Source organism: Nanorana parkeri, unplaced genomic scaffold, assembly GCF_000935625.1.
Source record: "Nanorana parkeri isolate BGI_ZX_2015 unplaced genomic scaffold, ASM93562v1 scaffold2584, whole genome shotgun sequence".
In the NCBI taxonomy this organism is placed as follows: domain Eukaryota; kingdom Metazoa; phylum Chordata; class Amphibia; order Anura; family Dicroglossidae; genus Nanorana; species Nanorana parkeri.
In genome coordinates, this window is record NW_017308852.1 from 1 (window position 1) to 8333 (window position 8333).

Genomic DNA, 8333 nt, shown 5'->3' on the forward strand with positions numbered 1-8333 from the left:
TCTCCTCTACTGAGTGGAAGAGACAGGAAGTGGTGTCACATGCAAGGAGGAAGTTCCAAGTCGGAGAGAAAGTCTTCAGTAACTGAGAGAAGGAGCTGAGGGGAGCATCACAGGCAATCAGATTTCACGCTTCACACCTCCTCCACTGTCATTGGCTGCACTCCCTCCACTGGAACCAATCACAGGGCGGGATCAGAGTCACCGGGCAGATTCTGCTCTCCACAAAGATTTACCTCAAACCTAACCACAGACACCCCCTATTATTATCCATTTATATATCGCTGACATATACCACAGTGCTGTACAGAGGACACTGAGCCAGTCACATCAGTCTCTGTACAGAGGAGCTTACACTTTAATGCCCCCCCACAGTCACATCAGTCTCTGTACAGAGGAGCTTACACTCTAATGTAATTATTGTCTGGATTTGATGTGAGGTATAATCTGTGTGTAGTCATGGATGTAACGTAACAGAGGAATAGACCACAAGGCAGCGAGCACAATGATGAAACATAACGGAGGCTGAAGTATTTATATTCAACACAAGGCGGCGATCTCACGTGGTAGCCACCTACAGGAAGTGATGTAAGATACAGACAGGAAGTGATGTAGGGTGATCAACAGGAAGTGATATAAGGTACAGACAGGAAGCTCCTGGTGAGAGATGAGTTTGGAAGAAGTGGAGAGGAGACTTTGCTGGAACTGGTAGCAGAGGAGGTAATACATTTGAGGATTGTTAGTCCTCATCACTGTGAGCTGAATGACACAATGAGGGGGAAATGGTCAAAAACTGGAGCAGCCGCGCTCGGCAACCAATCATCTTCTCTCTGCAGTTTGTTCAGTTAAGTTTTGAAAATTAAAGAGCGAAGCTGATTGGTTCACCGTGCACAGCGGCTCCAGATTCTGTCTGCTCCAGTTGTGATAATGTCCCCTCGTTGTATATTGGTGTTCTAGGTGAGGTGTATCGGTTGGGTTGCCGGGGTGGTGAAAATTTCCCGGGAGAGACTGCGCACCACGTCGCACTTTAAAAAAAAAATGTTTTTGTTTACATTTTATAATCCACGTTTTAGGCCTGAAAATTACTTCAAACCCCCCAAACATTATACATTTTCTGAAAGCCCAGACCTTGTAGAATAAAACGGCGGCAGTTGCACATTTTTATGTTGCACGACAGTAGCGCAACTTATTATCAAAGTCGAAAATTATGTAAAAAATGCACTTCAGTTAAATTTTAGTTCCCAAAACACAGTACAAAACTATTTTTTTGGGTATAATATAAAAGACGAGATTACAAAGAGTAAATAGATACCCGGTATGACCAGGTTAAAAAATTGTGTGCGTCCGTGAAACTGCGACAGAATTCGGTATATACACGGCATTTTAAAAGCCCCCCACAGGTCATCAGTTTAGAGATGCGTGTAAATATTGTCGCCAGAATGATTGCCTTTCACTCCGGCGTGTGCGGCGATACCCAACATGTGTAGCGCGATCAATGTTTTCGTACGTAGGCGCACCCGACGCATGTTGGCGCACATGCTCGCAGGGGCTGGGGACTTTTTTTTCATTTTAACATTTAATTTATTTGTAAAATTTAATTTTTCTGTTTTTTTTAAATGTAATTGCTATCATATAGGGGGGCTTAAAAGCCCCCCCCCCCCATGTGATAGCATATTAGCAGTGACAGGTACTCTTTAAGGTGATGCTGGGGGTCTAATAGACTCCTAGTGTCACCTTTACACTAGAAATAAGCTATTGAAGTGCAGATCGCAGGCTTCAGGAGCCGTGCGCTGACAGCCCAGGGACCGGAAGTGATGCAATACTTGTCGCTCCCGGTCCCATAGTAGGGAGAGGGGATCGGCGCGCGGATGTTCGCCGCTCTCCTCCCCAGCTTCCCGCCGACACCCGGCAAGCCGGTCCCGGGCCAAAAGGATGGGTATCGGAGCCCGGCAAACAAGGCGGGGTTGTCATACAAGATCAGGGACGCAACTCAACATTTGCCTACAGATAGTCTTTGTTTAGATCATGTGACCATTTTAATAATGAAAGATCAGCAGGATTCTGGGAAGTGTGTTGTGATAATTGTTATTTTATTCTCTAACCAGGATTACCGGATAGTGACCAATATATCCCGTGAGCTATTAACACGCCCAGACATCTCCCATCACAGAGCCTCCACCTCACTGCCTGACAACAGAGACCAACAGGGCCAAGAAGATTCTAGAAGTCACCCAGAAGATCATTTGATCAGCTGACGGGAGAGGTGAGCGGTGCCGGGAATTCTGGGACATGATCCAGGAACAGACGAGGGATGTGTCTGGAGGGTGACTGTATCATTGTGTGTGTCAGGTTCCTATAAGGTGTCAGGATGTCTCTGTCTATTTCTCCATGGAGGAGTGGGAGTATCTAGAAGGACACCGGGATCTCTACAAGGACGTGGTGATGGAGAATGCCCCGCCCCTCACATCACCGGGTAAGAGGAGAGAGCGGTACGGAGGGTCCACCTAGATCCCCCATCATCTGATACACACATAGAAACAATGTATTCAGTCAGTGTGTGTGTTTCCTACAGATGGATCCAGTAAGAGGAACCCGCCAGAGAGATGTCCCCGTCCTCTGTATTCCGGGGATTCCACACAGGAAGATCTCACCATCCCTCATGAGGTGAAATAGAGCCATAATAGCCGATACTTACACTATGATCTGTTCATTCTCTATGTTGCATCTGATCTCATTGTTCTCCATATACAGAGTGAGTGTGATAATCCTGTTAAAGAAGAGATTAAAGAGGAGTATAATGAGGTTGGTGTGATGGAGAAGTTTCCAGAAGGATACCAAGATCCCTTCAAGGACGTCATAACGGAGCAATTCCATGACGCAAACCCACCAGAGAGATGTTCTCATCCTCTGGATTTCCGGGATTCCACACAGGAAGGTCACACCATCCCTCATCATGGTCAGGTAGGTGGCACTGGGTGTATAGAACACAGAAGTCATTGTGAACTTTGGTCTATGTGGTCTCTTGGTTTAACATTAACTTTACATCTGAAATGCAGCCTCCCTCCCCCTTCATTTCAGCTTCCTCTTGTAACACCCCCAAATGTTATTGTTTTTTAACATTCACTACATTTAATATTCTTCCATGGGTCTTGGGTCCAGTCACAAGACATCATGGAGTCTCTTCATCCTTGTGTTCCACCAAAGGGCACTTGCTGAATGATGTGGTGCTGGTCTTTGGTTCTGGCAGTCCAGGCCGGTTTAATAATGTCCCCCCCCCCTCCCCCCTAGGTGAGGATCCCTGGCTCCCAGGAAATGGGTAGGAGACCGGCCCTGAAATGGGCAGAACAGGACACGTGATATTCTTCTGTAGCTGATCAGTAACACCTCCCAGTCTTGTCTCTCCCTCAGTCTGTGATTGGACAGTAATAAGAGAAGCAGAAGACTGATGAGCTCATCTCTCTAACTCTTCTCTCTCTCAGTCAGCATGACCCTTATTAGCCCTGCAGCTCAGTTGATGGGCTCCTTGCGCTGCTTCTCCCTCTGCTAGTCTAAGCTTTGCTGTACAGGGGCTGCAGAAGCCTGATGCCGGGTCACATTCAGGTACTTACACTGCATTTTCTATTATTTTGGGGTTTAGGGTGAAGAACGGATCATCATAAAAGCTGAGGTTAAAGAGGAAGAAGTGGAGACGTATGTGGGGGGTGACCGGCCGTCCACGGAGGAGGTCGGGATGATGATGAAAAGTGATCAGGATGACATTTCTCTACCGATCAACACGAGTAAGTAACAGACACTATGGAGGGAACAGGTCACAGTTCTATGTCACTTCTGAGGAGAAGATGTGACGTTTAAGGGATCATGTTGGAGAATTATCAGATCTTCACATAATCACATCAGATGAGACTGAATTATAAATGGTGGACCATCAACGTTGGGACAAGGATTCACCAGAAGAAGGCAACAAGCTCCGTGCTCCTTGGTGTCTCATGAGTGACGTCACCGTGTAGCCGCCCACCGATGCGTTTTGTCATGGTGACTTCCTCTGGGTTTGGCTTAAACGAGTCGGTGGGCAGCTACACGGTAACGTCACTCATGAGACACCAAGGAGCACGGAGCTTTTTGCCGGGAACATCGGAGGAACGTTTGATGCTAATCTTTTACCCCCCTACTGGTGTAAATCCCCGGGGGCGAGTGTTTTTTATTTTGTTTTAATACATTTATTTGTTTTAGTGGATGACGCGATGGATGCTCTTAATGTTTTATGAACCTCTGGTGGTTATGGAAGGAGAAGAGTGTGGGTATGGGTGGAGCAGCGTCCCGGTGAATTATATGTATGTAGCTTCCTACTATTCTGCATTGCTGTATAATGTATTGCTGGGATTTGTAGTCCTCGATAGCTGGTGGTATTCTGCATTGCTGTGTAATGTATTGCTGGGAGTTGTAGTCCTCTATAGCTGGTGGTATTCTGCATTGCTGTGTAATGTATTGGTGGGATTTGTAGTCCTCTATTGCTGGGGGTATTCTGCATTGCTGTATAATGTATTGGTGGGATTTGTAGTCCTCTATTGCTGGGGATATTCTGCATTGCTGTATAATGAATTGCTGGGATTTGTAGTCCTCTATAGCTGGTGGTATTCTGCATTGCTGTATAATGCATTGCTGGGCTTTGTAGTCCTCACCTACTATTCTGCATTGCTGTATAATGTATTGCTGGGATTTGTAGTCCTCGATAGCTGGTGGTATTCTGCATTGCTGTGTAATGTATTGCTGGGAGTTGTAGTCCTCTATAGCTGGTGGTATTCTGCATTGCTGTGTAATGTATTGGTGGGATTTGTAGTCCTCTATTGCTGGGGGTATTCTGCATTGCTGTATAATGTATTGGTGGGATTTGTAGTCCTCTATTGCTGGGGATATTCTGCATTGCTGTATAATGAATTGCTGGGATTTGTAGTCCTCTATAGCTGGGGGTATTCTGCATTGCTGTATAATGCATTGCTGGGCTTTGTAGTCCTCTATAGCTGGTGGTATTCTGCATTGCTGTATAATGCATTGCTGGGCTTTGTAGTCCTCTATAGCTGGTGGTATTCTGCATTGCTGTATAATGCATTGCTGGGCTTTGTAGTCCTCTATAGCTGGTGGTATTCTGCATTGCTGTATAATGTATTGCTGGGATTTGTTGTCCTCTATAGTTGGAGGTATTATTCTGCATTGCTGTACAGTGTATTGCTGGGATTTGTAGTCCTCTATAGTTGGTGGTATTCTGCATTGCTGTATAATGTATTGCTAGGATTTGTAGTCTGTCTACATAGGTGCGCCTATGTGCGAAAACGACTATTGCGCCGCACATGTTACATATCCCCATGAACGTCGGAGTGGGAGCAATAAATCTAGGGCCATCAATCACTGTTAACACTGAACTGATGAGAGGTAAAAGTGTTTCAAGTGTCGCCTATGGGGGCATTTTTACCCGACGTGACTCCATCTTTTATATTTTAACATGAATTTGAGTAGTAATGTTTCAAAACATCATGTAGGCAAAATTGTTTTTTTCCGGTACTCTGCATTGCTCTAATTCATCCCAAAGGTGTTCTATGGGGTTGAGGTCAGGACTCTGTGCGGCCAGTCAAGTTCCTCCACCCCAACTCCCCCATCCATGTCTTTATGGACCTTGCTTTGTGCACTGGTGCGCGGTCATGTTGGAACAGGAAGGGGCCGTCCCCAAACTCCTCCCACAAAGACGGGATCGTGAAATGGTCCAAAATGGACGCCAGGCTGAGGATCCGGTCCAGTAAGGTCGGGAGACCGGAGGGGGGATCTTTAAAAAAATATATATATTTAGGGCGTGTGAGAATGTGTCTGTGGTTGTGTGCGTCTGTCAGTGTTTTTGAGAGGCCCTTCACACTAGTAGTGCGTCAATTGCACAGTCCCGTGCGATTAATGCACTGTACAGAGCAATTGCACCTACCGCCAGTTCTGGTGCTGTGTTGCATTGCCACTAATTTGAATGGCACCCCAAACGCACCTTCCGCCCACAGTTCAATCGGCCCCGCGCCGGAGAGCACAGTAACGCAGTGCTGTGAAGTTCCAGTGCGGTGCGACTTGGGGTCACGACTTGGTGACCAAGCACAAATGTGGGTTGAGAACCACTGGTCTAGAGAACAGCAACAAAGATGTAACCTCGCAGAACGTTCGTTCATGCGAGGAAATGTTCGGTGTGTCACGTGATCACCTGTGCGTCTCCGCCCCTTCCGCAGGTCCTGGTACCAGACTCCACACACGGAGGATGGAAGCGGCTACAGCACATGCTATGCACGTCTCCAAGACGCTGCAAAGGGGAAGAAAATGGAAGAGCAAGCAAAGAGCCACTCCCATGTCTTTCGACGAGATGGTGGAAATGGTTAGAATCCTGAAGAAGGAAGATTATGATGGCAAACTGGCAATAAATGAGAAGCTCAACCTCAGGAAGGACGCGATCCTGAAAAAAGTCATGGACGTCCTGCAGCAAAACTTTGCTGTGCAGAGAACGAAGGATCAGCTGAGGAAACGTTGGTCCGACCTGAAGACACGCGAACAGGACCAGCTGAAAAGGATACTAAAAGTCATCAAAATAAGTAAGTCCTGCGTCCGGGAAGCATGCACTGACTTTGCTTTTCATGATGTCCCAGCATTGTAATTGTAGACCGTGATTCCTCCACAGGGGGTGTGGGGGGTTCCTTATTTATCAGAGGGGGGGGGGGGGCAGTAACATGGGCATTAGGTGTCTCGAATCTTTTGTTCAAATCAGAGTTTATTAATCAGCTCGGACAGAACACCATGCAAGTCATTCCAAAACATAGGGAGCAATCCAGACCGGTTCTTCTCAATCACAACAGGTAATCCATAGTAACCATAAAGGAGAAGACTCCACCAATGTGCTGACTGTAGAAGGGGAGGAGCCAATGATATCAAACGTAAATCTCATACCTAACAAGGACAGGAGAAAGAAAAAGAAATACAACCTATCATGTTCCTGGTTGGAGACCAGATAGGCGAGGAGGCTCCTCATGCCCCTCACCCCTGGAGATAAGAGAGAGTGGACAACGAGAAGCACGAGTGCCAATGGATGTGCAGACGCTGTTCTGGCTGACAGTTCAGGAGCAGGTCAGGCAGCAGAGTACTGGTACAGGATAGAGGAAGAGGCCTCCTTGCGCCTCGTGTCCCTCACTCCTAGAGATGGAGACAGAAGGAGTAGACAGAGTAGCATGACTGCCAATGGATGTGCAGACACCGTGCGGGGTGACAGTCCACAAGGAGGCCAGACAGAGCCGAGGTCAAGCCGGGTGGGCAGGATAGTACCGAAACAGGGTAGGGGAGGAGGCCCCCTTGCGCCTCATGTCCCTCACCCCTGGAGATGGAGACAGAGAGCGAGTGGACAATGAGTAGCACGAGTGCCAATGGATGTGTAGACACCATGCTGGGTGACGCTCCGCGAGCAGGTCAGACAGAGCTGAGGTCAAGCTGAGTGGAAAGCATAGTACCAGGACAGGAAGCAGAAACGCAGTCAGGGGAAGCCAATGGGGCAAAGGCAGAGTCAAGTAAACAGGCCAAGGTCAGGAGGCAGGCTGCAATCAAGAGACGTCAACAAGCGATCCGGGTCAAACATAGAGAACAGGGAATCCAGCAGAGGAACAGGAGCTCAGGTCACCAGCTGAAGACCATTCAGGGTAGGGGTAGGCTTGTTTATATAGGCTAATCCATTCGACGGGATCCTGTGTGCCGGATATCAATGTATCTTCCTGCGCACGTCCCGTTGAATGCGCCTGCACACTAGTGTGTGTGTGTGTCACGTGATCACCTGTGTTTCTCCGCCCCCTTTCCACAGGTCCCGGCACCAGACCCTACACACGGAGGATGGAAGCGGCTGCAGCACATGCTATGCACGTCTCCAGGACACTGCAAATGGCAAGGAATGGAAGGAGCAAGCAAAGAGCCACTCCCATGTCTTTCGAAGAGATGGTGGAAATGGTTAAAATCCTGGAGAAGGAAGATTATGATGGCAAACTGGTAACAAATGAGAAGCTCAATCTCCGGAAGGACGTGATCTTGGAAAAAGTCATTGACGTCTTGCGGCAAAACTTTTACGTGCAGAGAACGAAAGTTCAGCTGAGGAAACGTTGGTCGGACCTGAAGACACGCGAACAGGACCAGCTGAAAAGGATATTAAAGGTCATCAAAATGAGTAAGTTGCTTATTCCTGCGTCCGGGAAGCATGCACTGACTTTGCTTTTCATGATGTCCCAGTAGTGTCATTGTAGACTGTAATTCCTCCCACAGATCCTTTTTTGGGGGGGGTTCCT

The 8333-nt window shown here is 47.6% G+C and overlaps 1 protein-coding gene across 1 annotated transcript in view; it reads left to right on the forward strand.

The window, feature by feature from the left end:
• The first annotated feature begins 3748 nt into the window (after positions 1–3748).
• The window catches only part of LOC108801960, a 10188-nt gene continuing 5603 nt past the window's right edge, over positions 3749–8333 (forward strand). The window contains exon 1 of the mRNA XM_018573864.1: positions 3749–3776. The gene's annotated coding sequence lies outside the window, so the exon portion shown is untranslated. The remainder of the gene's footprint in view (positions 3777–8333) is intronic.